The 26,555-nt window shown below is 40.7% G+C and overlaps 1 protein-coding gene across 12 annotated transcripts in view; it reads left to right on the forward strand.

The window, feature by feature from the left end:
* The window catches only part of LOC145342742 (amyloid beta precursor protein binding family B member 2-like), a 338,577-nt gene that overhangs the window by 57,993 nt on the left and 254,029 nt on the right, over positions 1-26,555 (forward strand). Inside the window, exons 1-2 of one of the 12 annotated variants that reach the window (XM_080188287.1) lie at positions 1,895-1,954; positions 3,202-3,305. The exons of 10 other annotated variants lie outside the window; for them this stretch is intronic. The gene's annotated coding sequence lies outside the window, so the exon portion shown is untranslated. Of the gene's footprint in view, positions 1-1,894; positions 1,955-3,201; positions 3,306-13,349; positions 13,382-26,555 lie in introns of those variants that run through there. One more of the 12 variants, XM_080188285.1, reaches the window with a different exon arrangement.

Below are 26,555 nucleotides of genomic sequence, written 5' to 3' on the forward strand. Positions count from 1 at the left end.
TCCTGCAAGGGGAAATATGCTTTCGGTATCCACCCTGTCAAGTTTCCTGAGGATCCTATATAAGGATAATAAGATCACCTCTTCTAAACTACAGTGGATACTGGCCCAATTGAGTGAACCTTCTCTGAACGTCTTCTAACATATTTGTGTGTTTTCTTAAATCAGGAGCCCAAAACAATGCAGAGTTCTCCAGATGTGGCCTGACCAACACCCTGTGTAACTGTGGCAAAACATCCCTACTTCTATATTCTATTCCTCTTGTAATAAATGACAATATTCCATTTGTCTTTTTAATTACTTCTTGCATTCTAAGTTTTTGTGATTCATGTAACAGGATACTCAGATCCTTCTGGGCCTCAAGACTTCTGCAGTCTCTCTATACTTAAATAACATACTGCTGTTCAATTCCTGCTAGTGTGGACATATTTACATTTTTCCACCTTATACGCCATCTGCCAAATTTGTGCCCACTCAACTTATCTATGGCCCTTTGCAAACTCCTTATGTCCTCTTCACAACTAACTTTGCAACCTATCTTTGTCATTAACAAATTTAGAAACCATACGTTTGGTTCCTTCACCCAAGTCGTTGTTATAAATTATAAATAGGTGAGGCCCCCCGCACTGATCCCTGTGGCACTATCTTGTCAATCCAAAGATGACCCATTTTGGTCTACTTTCTTTTTGCAGCAATCAATAATCGTTTCACGGTCATCATTAGTGTTCCCCAGTATTTGGGCTTTTGACAAGCTCTGTAGTATGATCTGAACATGGAACATTTCTTTCCATCTGTGAACTCGTGGTTGCCCACAGTTCTTGCACACACTTACCTCTTTCTGGTGTGCATTCTTGATGTCTCACTACGTCAAACCGCAACCTTTCCCTTGATTTAACTGAAGATTAGCTGTTTGGGTAATCAGCGTCTTCATCTTTCAAATAGTGGCTTCGTGTGCTGTGGCAGTGTCAGCAGCCTGTGATATTCAGAGCTGTTTGTTCATTAATGTGTGCAGAGCCCTAAATAACTTGATCATACAGCCTTTCATCTGTTTCCTTGAATTTGTATTTGCTCATTTCCATCTATTTAAAAGATGCAATCTTTTCTTTCCAGCCCAAAAAACAATGTAGCGGATCCTTTTCTCGTCACTCGTGTCTTTTGGAAAACTAGTGAATGTCAGTCTGCACTTCTCAAGTGCCTGTATGACGTTATCAGTCTCCCAATTCATGGACTGGAGCTGTACACTCATTGCTGCAGTGGGCATTTAATTTTCATATGATTAATTCAGTTTTTCCTTGGTAATACAGAACTTGAATATTGCTGGAAGGAAAGACATGTTGCCAAAGATTTTCATCTTGCACTCATCTGAGCAAATGCAAGAATACCAAACTTCAAACAATTGCAACAATTTAAACTAAGGGAGAAAAACATGTTGATTGATAGGAAAGCCTTTTCTGATTCATTTCCAGAAGTTTGAAATAATCACACTTCTATACAAAAGTAATAGAACTTGCATTGTGATTTTTCTTTTCCCCCGATTTCACTGGTACGGAATGATAAATTGTTGCTTTAGACTCCAAAGGTGTCAAGGGATATGGGGAGACTGCTGGAGTATGGAGAATCAGCCACGATCACGTTGATGGGTGAAGCAGGTTTGAAGAGCCGAATGGCCTATTCCTCCTCTTTTGTATGTTTCTATGATGCACTGACCGTACTGCAATAACTAATGCTGTGATACTTGGATATAAATATATACCTATGCATGACAACATAGTTTCCAAGTCATTTTAGAATAATACAACAATATAACAAGTATCTTTAAAAATGATCTTGTGTAGCAACTCCCAGATACAGATTGTTTTTGGGAAAGTGTGATGTATGGACCAGAGCATTTGGCTACAACATGTTTGTGTCACCTTCCTGCAACGCAAGGCTGTCTAACCTGGAAGAACGTCCAGAGGTTAGTAGGGCTTATGGATCTTATTTCCTTGCACATCAACACACAGATTTTGACCCCCACACAACATGCTATTTCAGTGCTTTCTCCTTTCAGTGTTGCAGCACAAAAATCTCCGAAGAGTTTCTTGCTTTCCTTTGAAGGTTATATCATTTAGACACCAGAATTCAGCAGTAGTATAAGAAATGATTATTGTCATTTTCTGCTGCAGTTTTCTAGCTTCCTATCCTATAGGGTCTATCTGGAATATGAATTAGTGAACATGATTGGCAGGCTGTAGTGTGGGCATGACAGTTTGAAGTTGACAGATTTGAAATCAGTTGACCATGGATAACTTCACAGCTTTGTCCAAAATGTGTATTTCAGCAGGAATCGGTTCTGATTTTTGAAATGATTAACATGTAAACTTAAGGTTCATTTTAAGCTCCTGATTCAAGTCAAGTTTATAAACTTTTTTTCGGATTCACTAATCGTTTTTTGACCCAATTTGAAACTCCTGAGTTTAAAATCTCGATCAGTAGCCAGATAGCCAACTGGTAACTGTTTTCTTTTGGGGCCAGAAAATGGAGGAGTTGGCATGTTGGGAATTCAGAGGCATGTCAACTCTGACAAATTTAGTCATCTGATACTAAATGAGGCAGGTTTGCAGTGCTCCTGGACACCATTAATAATTGTCCAGCCCTCTTGTGAGAAACCTCAATTTTAAATAGGTAATTATAATGGCTTCACCCTGTTGTTAAAATAATACTGATTGGAAAAGCTCATTGTTCTTGTAGATTTCTCAGTAGATGGAATTAAAGCTTCTTTAACATCACAATGAAGTTTCTCTGGTCAAAAATAAGCTACATGCCACAAGTGGCATATTTAGATGTTCTTAAAATACTTTTTTCCTTAATTAGCTTAAAATATCATAACCACAGTTATTGAAACAGTGAAAATAACATTATGGTGTAGTTGAACTAACTTGGTTTAATTATTGAAGGAGCAGTGCTTCGAAAGCTCATGGTTCCAAATAAATTTGTTGGATTTTAACCTGGTGTTCAGAGACTTCTTTCTGTGCCCTCCGCAGTCCAACACCAGCATCTCCATCCCATCTAGTTTAGGAAAGCAATTGGATCATGAATGACAAGTTGCATTTAACTAATTTGTGTTCTAAACTTAATATTATTAATTAATATGTACCTATTATTTATTATGTTAAGTATGTGGAGTAGGTATTTCATTGCCCTCAATATCTTTTGTTTCTTTAGATTGAGTTCAGTGGACATAAAAGTGAAGCAACCAAGTTGCGCAATCCACAGTAGTGATTTACTGTGAGTGTACATCACTATGGTTGGACAAACTCCATAAACAGGTTCTCAATTGCTCAAAATATTTTCTGTTCTTTGTAATTAAATATCTAGTTAAGAAAGCCCATCAATACCTCTACTTTCTCAGGAGGCTAAGGAAATTCGGCATGTCCACGATGGCTCTCACTAACTTTTACAGATGCACCATAGAAAGCATCCTTTCTGGTTGTATCATTAGCTTGGTATGGCTCCTGTTCTGACCAAGACCACTAGAAATTACAAAGGGTCATGAACAAAACCCAGCCCATCATGCAAACCATCCATTGACTGTGCCTACACTTCCAGCTGCCTTGAAAAGCAGCCAGCATAATCAAGGACCTCCAGCATCCCAGAGATATTCTCTTCCATCTCCTTCCATCAGTAAAAAGATACAAAAGGCTGAAATCACGTACCAGTCGACTCAGGAACATCTTTTTTCCCTGCTGCCATCAACTTTTGAATGGAGCTACCTCATATTAAGCTGACCTTTCTCTATGTCCCAGCTATGACTGTAACACTACATTCTGCACCCTCATTTATCCTTCCTGATGAACAGGTACAGCGCGCGAGAAACAATACTTTTCGCTATATACTAATACATGTGACAATAAATCAAATCAAATGTTTGAAATAATGCACCATAACTTCCTTGGATGGCAATCAGCATTGTATTGCCACTTCATACAGACTTACCTGCAATTAAATTCTTGAGTACCTGTCTCGCCCAAACTTCCTGACTCAGACTGGGAGAATTCAGGCAGCAAAGCAGATGGTCAATTGTAAAGGAGGACACACTTTTTTTTTCAGTCTTGATTTTTAGTGCAATTATAGCTTAATTTATCATAAGATTTACAAGGCCCTGATTAAACAAAATAGACTATTGGAAATAACATAAACTCGATACAGTAGAAGCAAGTGTGCAAAAGTAGCACTCAGAGAAAACAATGCATACACAACCTGGTTTATATTTGTGCAGCATTTCAGGCCCATTCTCTAAATCGGGATTAGGAAAAAACTCATAACAAAATAGATCTAAACCTCCTTTTTACAGCACTAGCTGTAAAAGTTTAACCGTCCTGTTGGAAGTAACAGGCCAAGGAGGAGGCAAGTATCGAAATGAATGAGGTGGAGGGGGCGAGGTGGGGAGGGGGTTGGTGTTGGTGGAACATGGGGTGATGGATGCAAATATTGGGAGGAGGGAGTGTGGGTTCTGACACTCGGGCTAGGGAAATGAGTTAGACATTGGTGTGTGGGGTTTTGCTGGGTGAACCCTTACTTGGGAACACTCAACAGGGATTCCCCAGTGCATCTTTGGGGTACCCCTCATTTCTGATGCTGGGGAGCTAGGAAGCTGCCGGCAATGCTTTCAATATTATCTATATGAATAAAACATTTCACAATAACTTGGTGACGTTTTATTCATAAGAATGCCATTTCACATCTTCATTATAGTTTTACTTGAAAGCCTCAGCCTCTCTCAAAAACTTAAGCTTCAACTTGACTTTTTGGCAAAGAATTGTGAGCTGAATTTGAAATATATAATTTGAGCATGCATGTGCCTGTGCCTAATTTTGCAGATTGAATCAGTATTCAACCAATTGTGCTGTTTTTATCTTTAACTTCTAATCAGCTGTTTGTCTTTGTTGAGATGAAAATTAAGGGGCAGTGTGCATACATTATGGAAAGTTGCATGTTGCAATTGTGCATTATAACTTGTGTTCTTCAGGAAATACATTAAACTGAAGGGGAGAGTAAACCTTTGTGTTGATTTCAACTTTCAAGAACCACCCACGCTAATTACATTTTAAAGTTAGCTGCTTATTTTGATTTTTGTGACAATGAGGAAAGACGATTGTTAACCATTGCTTATGAGAGTCAGAAAAAGACAATGTTAATTCAATCTTGGAGGCAAATAATTAGTTTATATATGTTGGGGAGGAAGTATTAGGAAGTAAATGCAGAGCTTTCATCAACAGTGTCTCATTCCCAGCATTGTAACTGGAACAGTGTGCCACTTAGCCTTTCACTTTCTCCATTTCCCATGCAATTATAATTAAAGTTCCAAGTGCCAGTCGTGTCCATGGAAAATGTTGCGATTCAGCATCAGGGGAAGCATATCATTGGTGAAACTCACCGTCAGCTGATAATGCAGCAGGTACTGGTGGCCATAAAAAAAAACTTTCTGGACAAACAGAATCTGCATCACAGCCATATCTTTCCTGCCCAACTACATTTCCGTTAACAATAAAACTTGAGAGCACAAAGGTGCAACGTGTGTTTTTCAAATTAAAATTTCATTTAAAAATACTTCACATTACATTTGTTTCATTTCATTCATTTGTGCACCATGGGTATTTAGAAACAAAGAAATTAGGAACAGGAGTAGGCCATTCAGCCCTTTGAACCATCTCAGCCATTCATCATGACCATGGCTGATCTCGTTTTTCCCCCATATCCTTTTTGATCTCCTTCAGCCCATAAGTTATATCCAATTCCTTTTTGAAAATGTACAATGTTTTGGCCTCAACTGCTTTCTGTGGTAGCAAACTCTACAGGCTTATAACTTTACATCATATCCTTAGACTACAACTCCTGGTTCTGGACACCCCAGCATTGGGAACATCTTTCCTGCATCTACCATGTCTTGTCTTGTTAGAATTTTATAGGTTTCTGAGATGCCCTCTCATTCTTCTGAACTCCAGCAAATATAATTCTAACGGATACAATCTGTCATTCATCTGTCCTGCTTTCCCAGAAATCAGACTGGTAAACCTTGACTGCACTCTGTCTACAGTAATAACATCCTCCCTTGCATAAGGAGCCCAAGACTACACAAACTATTTGTGGAGACTAACTTATTCTGAGATCCAAATGTATTGGCATGGTTGGGACACACATTGATACTAATTGGGGATTTAGGGAAATTTTATTGTAGGAGAAACAATGTGTGATTATTGCTCACACTTTATTGAAAGTTTGTGTTAGTATCCAATGTTGTACGCATCTCTGTGAGACATGAATAAATTTGAAGGCTCAGCTGGCTCTGCAAATGATACACTGTATAGGAATTGTCTGAGAGCACTTTCTCAGAGAGGATAATTGAGATATTGCCGGTGAGCTCAAAACCCTGTAAGGATATTGTGAGCAAACACCATGAGATGGGCATGTATTTGGACACCATTGACATTGCCCTTTAGGCTGCACATTTTCTTACCTTTGAATAGCTGTTCCCACCACTCTCTGGACACTAGGTGCCCCCCACTTCTCCATGCTCCTGACCCCTTCCATAATCCCCGTTACTACTGAGTGACTCCTGCTGGTCTTGAGCTTCTGTGCAACTTGCCGTTCTCCTGCTTCGTCTCCTTGTGCTGTTGAGTTAAGCAAGGAAAACCATTAACTTTAAAAATAACTGCTCAAAGACTCTTTTTGTGCACATATATTGGGTAGATGTTTTGTTGTGCTGCCATTTTAAGAGTTTGGTCATGTGTTTAGTTTGTGATGTCATTGGCTGCTGTGTGGGCTTTTAGTCAGTGTTATCCTAGCCTTTGTATGGTGAACGATTTCTCAATAAACCTGCCTTGTTGGCTGCAACCAATCCATGTGCTGAGACTCCACTTTCTTTTATCCTCACAAGTGCAACATATTCAACACACCCACCTTTAAATTTCAGGGAATTCTTGTATACCACTGATTTCATCCCAAATGTAGGACCTCATTTAATAAATGAAAAGAGGTGACCAGCAGAAGAGGAGAGGTAATAAGAAACAGGAAAAGAGAGATAACTGAGGAAAATGTGGCACTGTCTGTATTCTCTGACTAGGGAGAGTCTGTCAAACCCTGGAAGATTGATTAGTGTTTAAATAATATCAGTAAATCTGTCACGTTTTTTGAAAAATCCATATAACTCTTGTAATAGTCCAGCAAGATTTTGCACAATAAATGCAACATTATGTCATGGTTTTGTTCTGCATACATTTGTGGTCAAGCCAGCAGATACTGCTATTGAAAAATTTTTGTTTTAAAATAACTTTCTCATCTTTCATCCAGTCGATTAATGTTGATTTTCTGCTGTTTGAAGGTAGTTTGCAAACTAAGTGTTAAGTCAGGAACTGACATTTCAAACTCATCATTATTAATTCTATATTCTTCTAACTTTTGATCCCTCATTGGATTCCCCAGTCTTCTTGCTCTCCTGACATCCCTCATTTTTGCTCATTAGCATTTCCCAATGTCCCATTTTCCTTGCTTACACATTCTATTGCTTCAGTTTTTATCCATACCTGCCTCTCACTAATACTGTTTCTGTCCTTATTTTATGCCTCATCTCTTGTGGCCCATTTGAACTTCAGAAGTATTGGGAACATTGGAGCAGGAGTAGGCTATGTTTTTAAAATTTTTATTGAAAAAAAGAAAATTCAAATTGAATCCAATTCATAGTCCCCACATATGGGACAAACTAGATCCAAGCTGACAGGATGAGGCATTGCACCCCATCCCAGGCTTGATGTGACAATTCCATCGTAGCCAAAAGGCCAAGATTGCTTTAAAAAAATTGCATCAGGTAAAACCTCGGTTTGGCCTAATTGGCCATTCTGATCCTTTACTTTACCCTAGCCCAGGCAAACCAGCACACCTGGGGTAAATTAGGGTAGCCTCATCACCTGCCTGATCATTGACTCTCCCCTGCCAGGTAATCCCTTGAATGTTTTCTGCCATTCAGTAAAATCGTGGTTGATTTGCACCATCATTCCAAATACCTGGCTTTCCCTTGTACCCTTCTTAATTGTTTGGTTAAGAAAGTTAGATTAGTCTGAGATTTAAAATTGGTAATTGATCCAGCATCAATTTCCAATTGTTGGTGAAAGGTCCACATTTCTACCATTTTGTGTATAGAAATATTTCTTAATTTCACTCCTGAAAGGTCTGGCTCTAATTTTTAGATAGTGTTTCCAGTATTAAACTATCAGCAGTGGGGGTAGTTTATTCATCTTATCCGCTCCCTTAATATTTTTCGAACAAATCACCCCTTAACCTTTTAAATTCCAGGGAAAATAACACATATCTGCATAATCGCTCCTTATAATTTAGCCCTTCAAGTCCAAGTATTATTCTAGTAAATCCATGTTATATTCCTTTCAAAGCCATTACATCCAGCCCAAGATGTAGTTTGCAGAATGACCAGGTGTGCTTGAAACAAGGCTTTACTCCCTTGTATCCTACTCCTGTGGATAAGGCAAGTATTCCACTAACCTTGTTGATTATTTTCTATATCTGTTTTTGACATTTTAATGGTCTGTTTACATGGACCCCAAATCTCTTTGACCGTCACAGTTTTCAGATTTTCACCATTAGAATGTATCCTATTCTATTTTAATTAGATCCAAAATGGGTGACTTTACATTTTCCCAAATTGAATTTCATTTGCCATAGTCTTGCCTGTTTACTTGACCTGTCACTATCTTTTTATGATTTTGTGCTTTCATCTACACTGCTTATAGTGTTTATCTTTGTGCCACAGCAATCCTCAGCTAAATTATTAATGAAGATGGTGAATAGTTCAGGCTCTAACAGGCTCCTTCTGAGACACCAGTAGTCACATCCCACCATTTAGAGTACCTGGCTCTTATTCTTCCTCTGTCTCCCGCCGCTTCACTTCAGTGGTCACGGGCATTCAGCCTCTGACCTTCGGGTAAGCATTCTCCAAGGCAGCCTTCACGACAGCGCAGAGTTGCTGAACAGAGACTGATAGCCAAGTTCCGCACACATGAGGACAGTCTCAACAGGGATCTTGGGTTCATGTCGCACTGTCTGTAACCCCCGTGACTTGCCTGGGTTTGCAAAACCTCACTTACTGTACTGTCTGGAGACAATACACATCTCTTTAAACTGTGATCAGTGCTCCTTCCACTCACATTATCAGCCACTTCAGGTCTTGAACAGCAGGTTAGGTGTAAGGATTCGCATTCTAATCAGTAATCTCTAAACTGTCTGTGCTTTATATGCTGTGTGTGAGGCCAGAACTCTCCATTCACCTGACGAAGGGGCTAACCCCGAAAGCTTGTGAGTATATTATCAAATAAATAGGTTGGACTAAAACCTGGTGTTGTCAGACTTTTTACTGTGTTTACGCCAGTCCAACACCGGCATACCCACATCCCGCCGCTCAGCCAACTTCCTAAGCGTTCAGTAATTTTCCTTCATGTTGATGAGCTTTCGCTAACAGTCTCTTTGAGAGATTTGATCAAATGCCTTCTGAAAGTCCAAAGGAATGGCATTTGTAGACATTCCCCTGTCCATTCTTTTAGTCACTTCTTCAAAGAGTTCAGTCAGGTTTGTCAGGCTTAATCTACTCTTCATAAAAACCAGAAAACCAATGATGCAGAACAGCTGTAGGAGGGGAGTCGGTGGAAACATTGTAGGAAAACTGTATATATGAATGCATTGAGAGCAGGTATTACAAGGAGAATACGATAAGATGGCATTGGAGACATGGGCATCAAGGGGGGCAATAACAGAGATTTTTGGGGGTTCCAAATTGGAGTGTGGGACAGCTGGACGTATCAGAGGCATAGGATTGGAAGTAGCTCAAGCAAAATGATCAGGGAAATCAAAAGGGGAAGGACTTATAGAGACAGTCATCTAACTTCCCTCAAGCAGCATCACAGAAGTCTGCTTTTTTTAGCAACTGAAATACATGACTATTTGTAAACATTGATGAAGAAATAAAGTTTACTTGGCTCAGTGTTCTCATCCCCAGATGCCTTTTGGTAAAGATGTGGGTGAGTTTTGTTGTAATATGTTTACTGTGACTTTTATAATGCTGGTACTTGGCAAACATGAAAGGGATACAATATCTGACTATGATCTGGTGCTCCTATGTTACAACAACAGTTAGCATGCATCTCTGCCATTTGGCTAAGATCAAGCATCAGATCAAGCCCAGGATGTGGTGCAGTGCCTTCAGCTTGGATTTTATTTGTGTGTTTTCTGGGGACCTTGAATTGGGTTCAGCTAGAATTTGAATTTGGTTTTTGGAGCAAGGAGTGGATTTGGGTCAGCCTGCACCATTCTAAGCATTGACTTTGTAAGTTCGAGGTTTTAAAGTTTATTTATTAGTGTCACAAGTGGATTTACATTAACACTACAATGAAGTTGCTGTGAAAATCTACTAGTCACCATACTCCAGTGCCTGTTTTGGGTACACTGAGGGAGAATTTGGCATGGCCAATGCACCTAATCAGCCCACCTTTTGGACTGTGGGAGGAAACCCTGGGGAGAATGTGCAAACTCCAAACAGTGACCCCAGCTAGGAATTGAATTTGAGTCCTTGGCATTGTGAGGCAGTAGTGCTAATCACTGTGCTACTGTGCTGCCCAGGAGTAAAACATGAAAAAAGGATGGCATGAAAATAGCCTGCTTCCCCTATGGTTCACAAGGTAAATTTTGGGGATTTATAAGAAAATGTGCTCAGCACCCTGAAAACTAAATATATCTGCAGGAATCTATCACTGTATTTTAACTTTACCTTATTCTGAAATATTGACTGTTTGGAAAATTGAGCTATTTTTAAATGATCAGTTTCCAAAGGATATTGCAGGACAAGAAAATGTGGTGACTGTTGAAAAGTTTACATGTTTATTTTGTAAACATTTCTATATGTTGCAAATGTACTAATATAGAAGACTTCATGTATGTTTAGTTTGTTTCAAAACTCTTATTTGTAATGTATGAAACATTCTTATAGGTAAAATTTTTTTTTGCATTGTGAACCACAGCCAGAACCAAAAGATGCAATATTATTTGCTTGTGTAAGGAAAATAAAATTCATTTACCATTTTATGAATGAAATAGCTACAGTGGTAGATAGGAAATAAACCTGCATTTGTAAACCCATTTATTCTATTGAAGTCAGGTTACAAACTTGAGGGTATCTTATTCAAGAAGTACAATTGACTACATTTAATGTACAGTGTAAGTGCTATGTTCATGTAGAGCTTGTAACACCTCTAAATAGTTCAGTCAGGTTTGTCAGGCTTAACCTACTCTTTATAAAAACCAGAAAACCAATGATGCAGAACAGCTGTACAAGGGGAGTCAGCATTGTAGGGAAACTGAATATAGGAATGTATTGAGGGAGGAATGCATTTGAGGGAGCAGCGCTCTGAAAGCTAGTGACTTGTGCTACCAAATAAATCTGTTGGACTTTAACCTGGTGTTGTGAGACTTCTTACTGTGTTTACTGCAATCCAACGCCGACATCTCCATATCGTGTAGAGCTTAACAGGATTTGTATTGCTCAGTTGACAGTAAAAACACATGTCTGTGAAGTTTCTCTCAATCTACAAGTTTCCAGAGAAATGAATCCGTTAGCTACGATGTACAAATAACCAATCAGCATGATCAGGTCATTGGAAATATCCCAAGCTCCAGCACTGCAACCATCAACAATTTCAGTCAATGGACCTATTTGGTTAACAGTCAAAGGCACAGTTTGCTTTTTCGAGTATCAATGGACAAAAACTACTAAAAATTTGTGTCAGTTGAAATAGTGGAAAAAATGCAGAAATTATATATGTCCTGATACCTTTGTGAAATAAATGTAGTCAATAACAAGTAAGTAGAACTTGTATAGTGGAGGAAACGTGTGCTATACGTTCTGAGGCATGGTATCTGTTACAAAATAGTAGACTTTTGTATTTGAAGAGGAAATCTTAAATAGCTGTTTACAAACTCTGAAGGTATTTGTTATATTTATTTTTGGGATACAAGCAGAGCTAGCTGAGTTTATTACCTATTTATTGCTGGTTGTCCTGAGAAGGTGGGTGGGGTGGGGTCAATTGGGCACGGGAGGATCGGGGTGGATTTACACTTGAGCCACTGCAGCTGTCGTGCTCGTGGCGCTGGTGTTAGTGAAGGATTCCAAGATATTGACACAATATTGCCCATTAAGCATTGGGTCAAGAGTTTCCAGTGCAAATTGCTCAAAATTTCTCAGTTACGTATTACATTAAAATCACAGTTTGGTGAAACTCATTGTCTTTATTTGTCCAGAGCATTGATTTTGTCAGTTAGTTGAGCTCTGTATTGCCAGAACTTGTGATCCAAACTGAGACTAGAATCCAGCAAGTTAATTACTCCTGAATATGAAATGCCATCTACACTGTTACTATTGGCTATGTCACATGCAATTAAAAGTCTAATAATTTGATGACTTCTATTAATTTTAATTCAGTGCTCTCCAGTTGTGCATTATTCTTGCCTTCAGAGCTGTGATGTAGACATGTTTTTAAAAGGAAAATTATTCAAAGGTTATTCACGTTTAGATTTCATTTATGGGGTGACTTTACTTATATTGCAGATGACTTGGGTGAGGGAACAGCAGATGGACAGTATTTTAATGCAGAGCGTTATAACTAATTCATTATACTTTCTATTGTCGGGCAGAGGTCCATTGTGCATATACATTTTGACACAAAGAAGGAAAATTATAGATTGACTCAACCAGCCTTAGTGTGTGACCAGGCGGCTTGCTGCAGTATTGAGACCTGGAATAAAATCATCTACATTTTGTTTGGTGTTTGGCATTAGTTCTGTGTAAAAGTGAAAGGAAAGCAGTTTATGAATGGGCATGGAATTTTTTAAAAATGTAACCCGAGATCAAATGCCTGACTTGGAAATTGAATTAAAATGACAATTTCTGTGGAATATGTTTTCCTATGTCCACTAATTCTAATCAAAAAATAGAAATGAGTATTAATTGACATCCTCTGCTGTATAATTGTTTCTATTATTTTGCTAAAATTAATAAAGAGAAAATAGTAGTTTACTTTATGGCATTAAAGTCTCCCTACTTTACATGTGGGGAAAATAGGACATGAAAATGCATTATGTTCACGATTTGTTGTAATTTCATGTGATGTGACGCATATTTTGTGTTGTGATGTAGTTGTACTTCGGCGTGCCATCTGACAAAACATCTTTTACTGATCTAGAGCATTGATTTGCAAGAATGTTCGTTGTCAATGATTTTACTTAGCTTACACGCTCTTTTTTTATTTGTTTCTATCAAGCTTGACATAGAGCCAAAGCTACAGCAGGGCAGGTATGTGATGTATGTGTAGATAATGCTCTGTACCATAACAGAGATTTTATCTTTGTTTTCTCTGTCTGTTCATCTAGCTGGACAAATAACTTCAATGTTTGTGTTACTGATCTTGAGTGCAGTGTGCTTGGTTTCTTTATTAGAAAGTCTTTTTAAAGGTGAAAACTTGATTGTGTTACAAAAGTTAGGATAGATCTGGTCTTAACTTGATACAATTGTACTCATTAAGGTAAGAAACCACAGTACACTTATTTTTACATTTGTAGACATTTAAAGGGAACTTTCTTGTCCTGCCCGCCACAGGAATTGTAGCACGTGCAGGGCGGACATGCAAAGATCCATTGATCTTGGGCAGGATTTTATGGTTTTGGGTGAGTGCAGCTGGAAAATCTTGTCTTTCGCATTTATGACCAAAATCTTCAGTCCTCGTTTGCAGCTGGGATTGTTTGGTGCTGCTGAAAGTTAATGAAGCTTTGGCTGGAATGTCACATTTTCCATTCTTCCTTGCAACAGATCCCACCATAAGTGAGACCAAAGAATCCCACCCTATAGGTTTGGTATATGTAGCACTGCGACATACGGCTACCTTTACTATGCTACAACTGCATGATGAATTTTCCATGGTGGTGGTGCTGTTGGTCGGTGGCAGGGTCTTCTATTCCCACCATTGCCAACGGAGTTTACCATTGAATGCACCCTTTGCCACATTGGAAACCTACGGTGGGGGTGCACTTTCACAGGATCAAAAGATCCGGTGTGAACAGCTGGAACGTTCTGTCCCCCACTGTGTGATTACTGTGTGCTACTGCAATGTTGCTAGTTCTCCATTTCCCATGACAAACATTCTTGGCACACGTAGAAAGTGGACAAAATGCTAACATCTTCACAAAAGCAGACAGTTCAAGGAGAGCTTTAATTATAAATGTAATAGAGAGGAGATGGCTGGGAAGAGGTTTAAGAGTTCTTGTGCGTGGTCACTGTAAACTTTTGAATCTTGTATTGAAAATGGTGCATTCTAGTTGATTTTAAACACTTTTTAACTCACAGTTGGTAACATTTTAATCCTTTTTTTAAGAAAAAGGAAAAGCAAAATGGTCGTTAGATGTTCATCATGCCACCATTTCTCTGAAATCTACCTCAACACTCTGGTCATATTTTAATCCTCTGCCCTAGTTCACAGCAGCGTTCTGTTTCTGGGTACTGGTAAGGGATGCTACCCCTCCTACCTTGTTGGTGCTTTTCACTCTCTTTGCCCCAAATCCACTTCAGGCTAGAACTCTTCTTCCTCCATTGCCCCTCTCCCTGCTCCAATCCAGATCAAGCTTCACACTGTCCTTCTTTCCCACTTACCCTGCCTTTATACCCCCTCCCTGCATTCATCCCTTTGTTCATCCACACTGACATTATTTTCCCGCTCCTTCAAGCTGCTGCTCTTTTCCCCTCCTGGCCAATGCTGGCACCCTGCCCTCTGTACCTTTAAAGTCGAAGCTTGCAGTCTTCTTCCTTTCTTACCTCAAAAACAACAACTTGCAATTATATGGCAACCTTGATGAAATAAATATGTTCTGGGGCTTCACAAGAGGCATAATTAAACAAATTTTGACACTTTCAAAATCTGCTCCCTGTTTTCCTCATCACCCTTAAAGAACATAAGAACATAAGAAATAGGAGCAGGAGTAGGCCATCTAGCCCTTCGAGCCTGCCCCGCCATTCAATAAGATCATGGCTGATCTGTCGTGGCTCAGTTCCACTTTCCCGCCCTCTCCCCATAACCCTTAATCCCCTCTCTTATCAAGAACCCATCAACCCGCTTCTTAAAAATATTTAGCGAGGCAGCCTCCACCACTTCAACGGGCAGAGAATTCCAGAGATTCACCACCCTTTGAGTGAAGAAGTTCCTCCTCAACTCCGTTCTAAACCGCCTCCCCTTTATCTTGAGGCTGTGCCCCCTAGTCCTACTGTCTTTTTTGAGCGGGAAGAGTCTCTCCACCTCTATCCTATCCATCCCATTCATCATCTTATACGTCTCAATGAGATCTCCCCTCATTCTTCTAAACTCTAACGAGTACAAGCCTAATTTATTCAGCCTCTCCTCATAGCTCAATCCCCTCAACTCCGGTATCAGCCTAGTAAACCTCCTCTGCACTCCCTCCAGGGCCAAAATATCCTTGCGCAGGTGCGGCGCCCAAAACTGCACACAGTACTCCAGCTGCGGCCTCACCAATGCCCTATACAGCTGCAGCAAGACCTCCCTACTTTTATATTCAATCCCCCTCGCTATGAAGGCCAGCATCCCATTCGCCTTCCTGACCACCTGCTGCACCTGCAAGCTGGGTTTTTGCGACTCATGCACAAGGACCCCGAGGTCCCTCTGCACCGTCGCCTGCTGCAGTTTTTCGCCCCGTAAGTAATAGTCCTTCCTACCATTCTTCCTACCAAAGTGGACCACCTCGCACTTGCCAACATTAAATTCCATTTGCCATTTCCTGGCCCATTCGCCCAGCCTATCTAGATCCTTCTGCAGACTCTCCACACCCTCTGCACAATTTGCCTTTCCCCCAATCTTGGTGTCCTCAGCAAATTTCGACACCCTGCACTCGGTTCCCTCCTCCAGATCATCTATATAAATGGTAAATAGCTGAGGCCCCAGCACCGACCCCTGGGGCACCCCACTAGTCACCAACCGCCAATCCGAATAGCACCCATTGACCCCCACTCTCTGCCTCCTATTTGACAACCAATCCTCTATCCACGCTAACACCCTACCCCCAACTCCATGTCCCCTGACCTTCTGCAATAACCTCTTGTGAGGTACCTTGTCAAACGCCTTCTGAAAATCCAGAAAGACCACATCCACCGGCTCTCCTCTATCCACTGCCCTAGACACATCCTCATAGAACTCCAGTAAATTTGTCAGACACGACTTCCCTTTAATGAAACTGTGTTGCATCTGCCCTATCAAGCAATCCCCTTCAAGATGCCTCGCAATTTCCTCCTTAATGACGGATTCTAACATTTTACCTACCACAGACGTTAAACTAACCGGCCTATAATTCCCCGCCTTTTGCCTGACACCCTTCTTAAACAACGGCGTAACATTAGCCGTTTTCCAATCTTCCGGCACTTCCCCGGAATCCAGCGATGTCTGGAAAATAACCACCAAGGCATCCACTATAACCTCCGCCATTTCTTTCAGAACCCTCGGATGCATTCCATCCGGTCCTGGCGACTTGTCCACAATCAGCCCCTCCAGTCTGTCGAGCACCAGCTCTCTAGTAACAGTAATGTCATTAAGACCCTCCAGTCCTACCACCTTTCCATCGCTAACACCCGGCAAATTATTCACGTCCTCCTCCATGAAGACAGAAACAAAAAAGTTATTCAAGACCTTAGCCATTTCCCCATCCCCTACCACTAGGTCCCCTTTCTCATCCTCTAAAGGACCAACGTTCACCCTAGCCAGCCTCTTCCTTTTTATATATTTATAAAAACTCTTGCTATCCTTTTTTATATTAAGTGCTAGCCCAGCTTCATAGCTTCTCCTACCCTCCTTTATCAACTTCTTTTTCAATCTTTGTTGACATTTAAACCTTTCCCAATCCTCTTCTCGCCCACTGCTCTTAGCTACTCTAAATGCCTCCGCTTTTAATTTAACACTTTCCTTCACCTTCTTCGTTATCCACGGCTTATTACCTCTCCTCCTACAGTCCTTTTTGACCATCGGAATAAATTTCTGCTGAGCACCAAGAAAGATCTCCTTAAAGATCCTCCACTGCTCCTCAGCAGACCTACCTTCCAACGCGCTCCCCCAGTCCACATTCGCCAATTCTTCTCTCATCCTACTATACTCCCCTCTATTCAAACAGAGGACGCGTGTCCGGGAACCCACTTTCTCCTCCTCCATCTGCAACAGAAACTCCACCATGCAATGATCACTCTCTCCAAGAGGATCCTTCACCGCAAGGTCCCTAATTCTACCTGCCTCATTACATAGCACCAGATCCAAGATAGCTCGCTCCCTCATCGGCTCCAACACACACTGTTCAAGGAAATTATCCCGGCAGCATTCCAAGAACTCCTCCTCGAGCCCACCTCATCCAACATGGGTTGACCAATCAATAACAAAGAACAACACAGCACAGGAAACAGGCCCTTCGGCCCAACGAGCCTGCACCGCCATTTCAACATTGTGAGTCCCCTCTCCACCCACGACCCTTGTCTATGCTTTTGGCACTCCTCGTGCTCGATCATTCATTTCCCCTTCTCTCTTACCTTCATTACCATTCATTTCTCTTTTTTCTGGGAAATTTTGTGCCATTAAGTTGCAGTTGTTTGCTTGTGACTGCTGAAATAGTTTAATTTGTCTCCCCTAACAACAGACAAAGTCAAATGTCACCTCACACTTCAAGCTGAGATATGGTTCGGACCTAATTTCAACAGTTGGAAGGGTGTGTTTTTTGCATAATTTCCCTTTGTTGCCAAAGTATAGTTTTCTAATAAATATGTGTTTCAGAGCTGTAAAATAATTTTCTTAAATCCTTCTCTAACTCATGTGGTTGTGTATTGCAACAGAAGCAAACTCCAAATTGAATCAAAACCAGAGTTCTGTAGCACCAACCTAGCATTGCTTTGTACCGCGCTGCAATGTTATAGAATTATTTGCTGTTATCGGGCTTTTAGTTTTGAAAATAAGGTCATTTATTGCTTAGAATGCTGTAATTTGTTCTTGGGATAATACTCAGCAACACACGTTGCATTGGTGCCTTATTTATTTACTTAAGCTCCCAAAGTGAGTTAGACACCCAGCTGGAGCTGTGCACCATTTTATCATTTTAATGTTGGCAAGATTGTTAGTCTAACCTAATTTTTTTTTGCTTGCCTATCAATTTCTTTTTGTTCTAACCTTGTGTCATTTGGATGGAGGGTCTGACTGCCATTGGACTATTGCTGCCAAGTTACCAGCATTTTAACTGTGAACATGAGCTCCTGAATATATTTAAGGTCGGAGAGTGGGGAATTTGTTAAAATACAAACTCTACCACAATTTCTGACATTCTAAAGGACTCATTTTATTTCAGCAAATCTGTGCAACCTTTCTTCCACTTTTTCTGTTACTGGCAATCTGTGCTATACCTCCCAAGACCCAGTTGGTATTTTGCACTCTTGATTTTTGTTTTGCAGTTTAAAGCACCTAATCTCTTTTTAATAGATCACTTGATTTATAATGACCTATGAATGAATTGTCATGTGTAAGTGTAACTTGATTTTTTCATACCATGCTTGCTTCCCTAATTTTGTAAATCTATGTTGAACATCTGTCTTCTTATCTGAGCTGAAAGACTTAATGCGATGGTGAAATGGTGCATTTTGCTTCCAGGTAAAATTAGAGATCATTTCATCAGAATCCTCTCAAAGATCACAGTTACAATCAACCTTGATAGTTACCTTATTTTAATTGCTATTTTAACAAAAATAATTGAAACATTGAGTACTGATGATGGCAGGTTATTTGCATCAGCATGGAGTTACTAAGCCTAATTTGTTAGGGAGTAAAATTAACATCAGAGATGGTTCAATTGTGCGTTATTTGTATAAAACAGTTTTAGTCCTATTTGTCTGGCTTTATCGGATTGAACTCTCTAATACTGGGAGGTTGTACCTCAATATTCTGCGGTATTCATATATGTGGCCATTTGTGCCTTTCTTCTGCCCTCCTGTAAATTGACCTATCCCCTGCTGAAGGTGGTAACGTTCTGGGGCCTGGCCCAGTCCCCACTCTTCATGAGTCTAGAAAAATGGTTCTCAGAGTTCTTTGATTGAAGGACACCTTTTAAATTTTACTATATAATGTGGAAGTGTTACATGTAAAGAGTGTTTCAACTATTTTAAAATAATGGGTATTTACTTAAGGATGTCAGTGAGACGTGTGATTTTGCTTTTCAATGTGGAGTTTGTCCATTTGCACTGTCTCTTAGTGAGACAGCCAGCCCATTTTCCGCTGCATGAATTGTGGCCTCACTTTGCTCATGTCTTTCACACTGTACCGTAGACCCCTTGATAGTCCCCACATAAGCCCAGAGGAGCTGCATTTGTAAACCATTGCATAGAAAATGATTAATGAGGATATTGCAATAGGGAACCAAGTAACTGTGGCTCACTGGTGTCATTCTGTCCTCCTGAGTCAGAATGTTGTTCAGTGGGTTCAAACCTGCTAGTATTTGAGTGTATAATGCAGATTTGACACTTCATTGTAGTTCTGAAGGAATGTTTCATTGTTGACGATGCTCTGTTAAACCAAGGACCCTCTTTAGAAGTTCTTCCTTTCTTTGTAGTAGAGCAGATTAGTCAATAATCAGACATAGCCACAATCGAACGACATCACAGTCCTGGAATCAAATCTGGGACTTTTCTAGTGTGTATCATGTTTCAGTTTCACCACAGGTAGCACACCTACTTGAGTCATCAATGGAATGCTGAAACCCCAAGCTAATGGTGAAATATTACCTGTGTTGTAGCCTAAAGACAGTGCATTCAGATCTAAACAGCTTGTATAAAAAAATGTTTTCTCACATCAGCTTGTGGTTCTTTTGCCAATCACCTTGAATTTATGTCCTTTCTGCCAGAAACAAACTAAACCATTCATAACTTTTGAACAGCTCTTTGTATCTTTTCTTGATTTACTCTACCCTTAAGGAGAAAAACCTCAATTCCTTCAATTTCTCCACACTATTGAAGTCCTCCATCCTAGGAATCATTCTTGTAAATCTTTTCTGCACACTGTCCAAAGATTTGTCATGTTTTCAGCAAAATAGAACACAATAGTCAGCTAAGGCCTGATTGTTTATAAAGTTCAGTATAACTTTTTTTTAAGATGCCATTCCTCTATTAGTAAAACCTAGGATCCCAGCATATGTGCTTTTCTTTAACAGCTTTTCAACTTAACCAGGAATTGCCAACAATATGGATGCTACAACCTGAGATATCCCTGCTTTTGTACCCCTTTAAAATTTTACCATTTAGTTAATATTGGGTCATAGCTTTCTCAGAGTGGCGATCTACAGTAGATTGCCACTCCATACCCACTTAGCTGTGCTTGATTTCTAAAGTGCCTGACTTGGACCGGGTGAGATCTCAGGCAATAAAGTGCATCCTGGCTCCCATGGTGAAGTGTAGAAGGAGCAACGGAAGCCCTAGCTACCATAAAGTGGGTGTGTATAAGCGTCCAATTGGAAATACGGGGCAAGAGAGAAGGTAAGTGTCCAAAGTCAGTGGATGGGGTGTGTGTGTGTGTGTGTGTGTGTGTGTGTGTGTGTGTGTGTGTGGGGGGGGGGGGGGGGGGGGGGGCGGAGGTGTGTGGGAGTGGAGCAGGTGGGGCGGCGGCGGCGAGATCAGACATTCGTGGGGGTGAGAGAATCAGAGTTTGGGGTGTGGAGTCGGATCGGGGGGGGGGGGGTGATGTGAGGTTTGGGGGTCAGGGCCAGGTTGAGGGTTGGAGTGAGGTCAGTTCAAGTTGGGGGGATGGGGTTGGTGGTATTGAGGAGGTGTCTCCTGGCAGTTTGGTAGTGTGGGAGGTGTCCCCAGTGGGGCTTGGGCTTGGGTCTTGGTCTTTAAAATAATTACACTGAAGTTGGAAGTGCTTTTATTTATTCTGACTCTTTCAGAATAACTGTTAGTATATCACTGGCAGAACCGTGACTTAATTCGCTTTGCCAGATAATTCCCAGTGCAATTATCCGAGGGAAGCTAGCACTTCTGGGCAAATGCTTTCTTAAGAACTTCAGAAAGGGATTTCCCAGTGCTGCTTTGGGGTACTGATGCTGGAGAGTCAATAAGTTATGGGCTGTTGTTTCTTCTCATTCTTCCAACCAAAATGTATCACTTCTCTCTCTGCATTATATTTTTGCACACTATATGTAGGCTTATTTTAGCAGTCTCTCTATGTCCTCCTGAAGCCTGTTGCTATCTTCACCATTTCCGAGTTTCATGTTATTTGCAAATTTAGAAGTGTACTCAAGTCTGATTATTCACATCAAAAAGAGTAGTGACCCAAATTCTGACACCTGAGAGCACATCACTTGAGTCTAAAAAGCAACAGTTTACTATGACTCTCTGCTCCATAGTCATAAAAACATGGAGAATAGAAGCAGGAGAAGGCCACTTGGCCTTTTGAGCCTGCTCTGCTATTCATTTTGACCATGTCTGATCATCAAATTCATTTTCTAATCCCCTTACCTCCCATATCTCTTGATTCCTTTAGCCCCAGGAGTTATGCCTAATTTCTTCTTGAAATCACACAATGTTTTGGCCTCAACTATTTCCTGTGGTAGTGAATTCCACACACTCACCACTCTCTGGGTAAGGAAATGTCTCGTCACCTCAATCCTAAAAGGTTTAACCCTTATCCTCCAAGTATGACCTCTAGTTCTGGACTCTCCCACCATCGGGAAAATTCTTTCTGAATCCACCCTGTCTAATCCTGTTAGAATTTTATAAGTTTCTATGAGATTTACTCTCACTCTTCTAAATTCCAATGAATAAAAATGATCAAAAATGTTGTATTCATGTTGCCCTTGTTCCTTTAATTCCACAGGCTTTAGTTTTGCTAACAAGTCTGGTTTGCATGATATTTTGTCAAATGGCTTTTGAAAGTCCATAAACATAACCACAATGCCTTCAGCAGTCCTCTCCCTTAATTCATCAAAGAACTTGATCAAATCAGTCAAAAGTGGCTTAGGTCTGTCCTGATTTTCATTTATGAGTCCATACTTTTCCAAACCAGATTATTGTTGGTTTCCCCACCACTGACATTGGGCTGATTGGTCTCTAATTGCTGACTTTATCCTCCTCCCCCTTTTAAAAATGTGGTGTCACATTTACAGCCTACAGTTTTCAGTCTTCTGGCACCATCCCAGGTGGATTGAAAGAGTCTTTGCGATTTTAATTCTTCCTTCAGTAACTCAAGATGCAGGTTAGGTGATTTTTCAGCTTTGAGGATTGTCAACCTTTTAAGTCAACTTCTTCATTGGATTTGATCCCGAAGGCTGGTGTTATTGCAGCTTCAAAGAAAAAGAACAAAGAAAATTACAGCACAGGAACAGGCCCTTCAGCCCTGCAACTCTGCACCAACTATGCTGCCCGTCTGAACTAAAACCCCTACCCTTCCGGGGATCATATCCCTTTATTCCCATCCTATTCAGTCACCCCTTAAAAGTCACTACTGTATCCGCTTCCACTACCTCCCCCAGCAACGAGTTCCAGGCACCCACCACCCTCTGCGTAAAAAAGAAAATAAATTGCCTTATACGTCTCCTTTAAACCTTGCCCCTTGCACCTTACACCTGCACCCCTTAGTAATTGACTCTTCCACCCTGGGAAAAAGCTTCTGAATATCCACTCTGTCCACGCCTCTCATAATCTTGTAACTTCTATCAGGTCTCCCCTCAACCTCTGTCATTCCAGTGAGAACAAACCAAGTTTCTCCAACCTCTCTTCATAGCTAATGCCCTCCATACCAGGCAACATCCTGGTAAATCTTTTCTGTATCCTCTCCAAAGCCCCCACATCCTTTTTGTAGTGTGGCGACCAGAATTGAACGGTATATTCCAAATGCAGCCTAACTAAGGTTCTATAAAACTGCAACATGACTTGCCAATTTTTAAACTCAAAGCCCAGGCTGATGAAGGCAAGCATGCCGTGTGCCGCCTTGACTACCTTCTTCACCTGCATTGCCACATTCAGTGACCTGTGTACCTGTATACCCAGATGCCTTTGCCTATCAATACTCTTAAGGGTTCTGCCATTTACTGGACATTTCCTATCTGTATTAGACCTTGCAAAATTTGTCCGAATTAAACTCCATCTGCCATCTCTCTTCCCAAGTCTCCAACTGATCTGTATTCTCTGATGTTCCTCATTGCTATCTGCAATTCCACTAACCTTTGTGTTGTTTGCAAAGTTACTAATCAAACCAGTTACACTTTCCTCTAAATCATTGATATGTATATTACAGACAGCAAAGGTCCCAGCACTGATCCCTGTAGAATGCCACTTATCACAGCCCTCCATTCAGAAATGCACCCTTCCACTGCTACCCTCTGTCTTCTTTGACCAAGCCAGTTTTGTATCCATCTTGCCAGCTCACCTTTTGATCCCATACGACTTCACCTTCTGCACCAGTCTGCCATGAGGGACCTTGTCAAAGGCCTTACTGAAGTCCATGTAGACAACATCCACTGCCCTACCCTCATCAATCATCTTCGCCGCTTCCTTGAAAAGCTCGAATCAAGTTCGTGAGGCATGACCCCCCCTTCACAAAACCATGTTTCCTCTCACTAATACGTACATTTATTTCCAAGTGGGAATAAATCTTGCCTCCTTTACTACTTACTACTACTATTACTACTGTTCAAAGATGTGTGGGTTAGGTTGATTGGCCATGCTAAAATTGTCCCTTGGTGTCACGGAGATTAATTAAGTGCATGGGATTACTGGGTTAGGGCCTAGGTAAGATTGTTGTTGGTGCAGGCTCAATGGGCTGAATGGCCTCTTTCTGCAGTATCCTTTTCCCTTGTGAAGACAGACTCATTCAGTACCTCAGCCATGCTTTCTACCTCCATAGAAAGATCTCATTTTTGGTTCCTTATCAGCCGCAGCCATTCCTTTGATTACCCTGTTAACCTTTTGAGTTGAGGAAAAAGTTGCTGCTGTGATTCAATACCAGTATGGCATGACTGATTATCAGTGGTATGATGCAGTTGGAAATCTTTAAAGGCCATGTTGAAGGCACTTCTACACAATCAAATGTGCTTTTTTACAGTGGTCATAGTGTACAGAATAAAATGGAAAACTATGAAGAAAATATATTTGTTTTAATTTTTGACATGGTGCAGGAAGATATTTGCTGTTAGGATTTGAGTGAAGGAGATGCTGCTCTGACACCATGTTCCCATGTTATTATTTTGAAGAATGCGCAGTCTTTGATTATGCACAACCCATAGGTAGGACATAAAAATGTTTCAACAAGATATGATGTGGTATGATTGATAGAAAAATGCCATGTTTTGTCGTGCTGCAAAAATATAATTGATCATTCTAGGTACAACAAAAGTGATAGTAAGTAATAATCCATAAATATAGATATTGAAGGTCTGCATGTGTAATAGCAATAAATGTTGCATTTATTTTACCTTGCTGATGTGAAATCAGCTTTGACTAGCATTCGTGCTGGAATCCACTTTTCCAAGCATTCCTGCTGCATTATAAATGAGATGGCACCTCTTGTTGCTGCAGTTCCACCACAGGCACAGTACTGAGAGATATAAACAACTGTGGCGTGCAGTCAGTTTAAATGGTGACCTTAGAGGCCAACCAGTTCTGTGGTTGTTTTATCACTGGCCGGCACAAACCAAAAAATGTTTGCAGCTGGAAAGATAATGTACAAGTCTGCACATGCATAGTTTTCTATTGCTGCTGCTGGTTCTAGGAAATCTATCGCTCCATTTAATCAGTTCAAATTGCAGAACGCTGAGGGTTGAAGTATGTTGTCAAAGCTCTTCCCTATTGTAACTATGTTACAAGAAATCATGTTTTTCTGTTGTCTTGTGATACCATCAAATTTAATATCACTGGTTTGTATTCACCAGTGCAGACCAGTAACATTCTCTAGGTTTTTAGATGGTGCTCCAGAATATCATGGTCTGCTTTTTGCCTTTTGGATGAGATGCTGACTCGAGGCTACATTTGCCCTCTCAAATTAATATAAAATATTCCATGACACTATTTTGAAGAGCAAGGGGATTCTAGTTGGCATCTTGGCCAATGTTTATCCACCAATGAACATCAATAATGCTCACAGAAGCACCATAGAAAACATCCTTCCTGATATATCATAGCTTGGTAGGGCTCCTGCTCTGTCCAAGACCGCACGAAACTACAAAGGATCACGAACAAAGTCCAGTCCATCACTCAAACCAGCCTCCCATCGTTGACCCTTCCTACATTTTCCACTGCATTGGAAAAGCAGCCAGCATAATCAAGGACCCCACGCATCCAGGGCATACTTTCTTCCACCTCTTCCTGTCGGGAGAAAGATACAAAAGTCTGAGGTCACATACTAACTGACACAAGAACAGCTTCTTCTCTGCTGCCATCAGACTTTTGAACGGACCTACCTTAAATTAAGTTGATCTTCCTCTACACCCTAGCTATGACTGTAACACTACGTTCTGCATGCTCTCCTTTCCTTCTCTATGAACAGTGTGCTTTGTCTGCATAGCATGCAAGAAACAATATTTTTCACTATGCTAGTATGTTTGACAATAATAAATCAATCAATCAGTAAAGCAAATTTGAAGGTGGTACATTGGTTAGCACTGCAGCCTCAAAGCACCAGGGACCCCATTTAATTCTGGCCTTGGATGACAATGTGGAGTTGGTACACTCTCCCTGTGTCTGCATGGATTTCCTCGGGGTGCTCTGGTTCCCTCCCACGGTCAAAAGATGTGCAAGTTAGATGGATTTTCCAGCCTAAAATTGCCCCTTTGGCCAAATATGTTTATGTTAGGGGATTAACCATGGTAAATGTGTGGCATTACACTGGGGCGCCCTGGATAAGATTAAGATGCTCTTTTGGAGATGAGGTGCAAACTCGATGGGCCAAAAAGCTACTATCTACCCTGTAGGGATTCTATGGAAATTATCTGGTCATTGTCTCATTGATGTTTGTAGAATCTTGTGTGTAAATTGGCTTCTGTGTTTTCTATGTTATAACGGAGGCAAAACTTTAGAAGTGCATGATTGAGGTTATGAAATGTGCTAAATTAATCTCCCAGCACTTGGCCTGTTTTGTATATATTGTCACGCACAGTCCTGCAAATTAGTTTAAATACACGTGCAAAGTAAGGTTTTTTATTTTGTTTCCTACATTTCAACAGTGACTATTCTTCAAGAGTACTTTGGGGTTCAGAAGAAAAGTCACATTGGACTTGAAACATTAACTCTGTTTCTCTGTCCAGTAGTAAAAAGTCTGACAACACCAGGTTTTAGTCCAACCGATTTATTTGATACTATCAGATAAATCGGTTGGACTAAAACCTGGTGTTGTCAGACTTTTTACTATGTTTACCCCAGTCCAACGCCGGCATATCCACATCATCTCTGTCCAGTTGCAGCCAGA

Source organism: Carcharhinus amblyrhynchos, chromosome 1 (genome assembly GCF_965287045.1).
Source record: "Carcharhinus amblyrhynchos chromosome 1, sCarAmb.v2.hapA, whole genome shotgun sequence".
Lineage (NCBI taxonomy): Eukaryota > Metazoa > Chordata > Chondrichthyes > Carcharhiniformes > Carcharhinidae > Carcharhinus > Carcharhinus amblyrhynchos.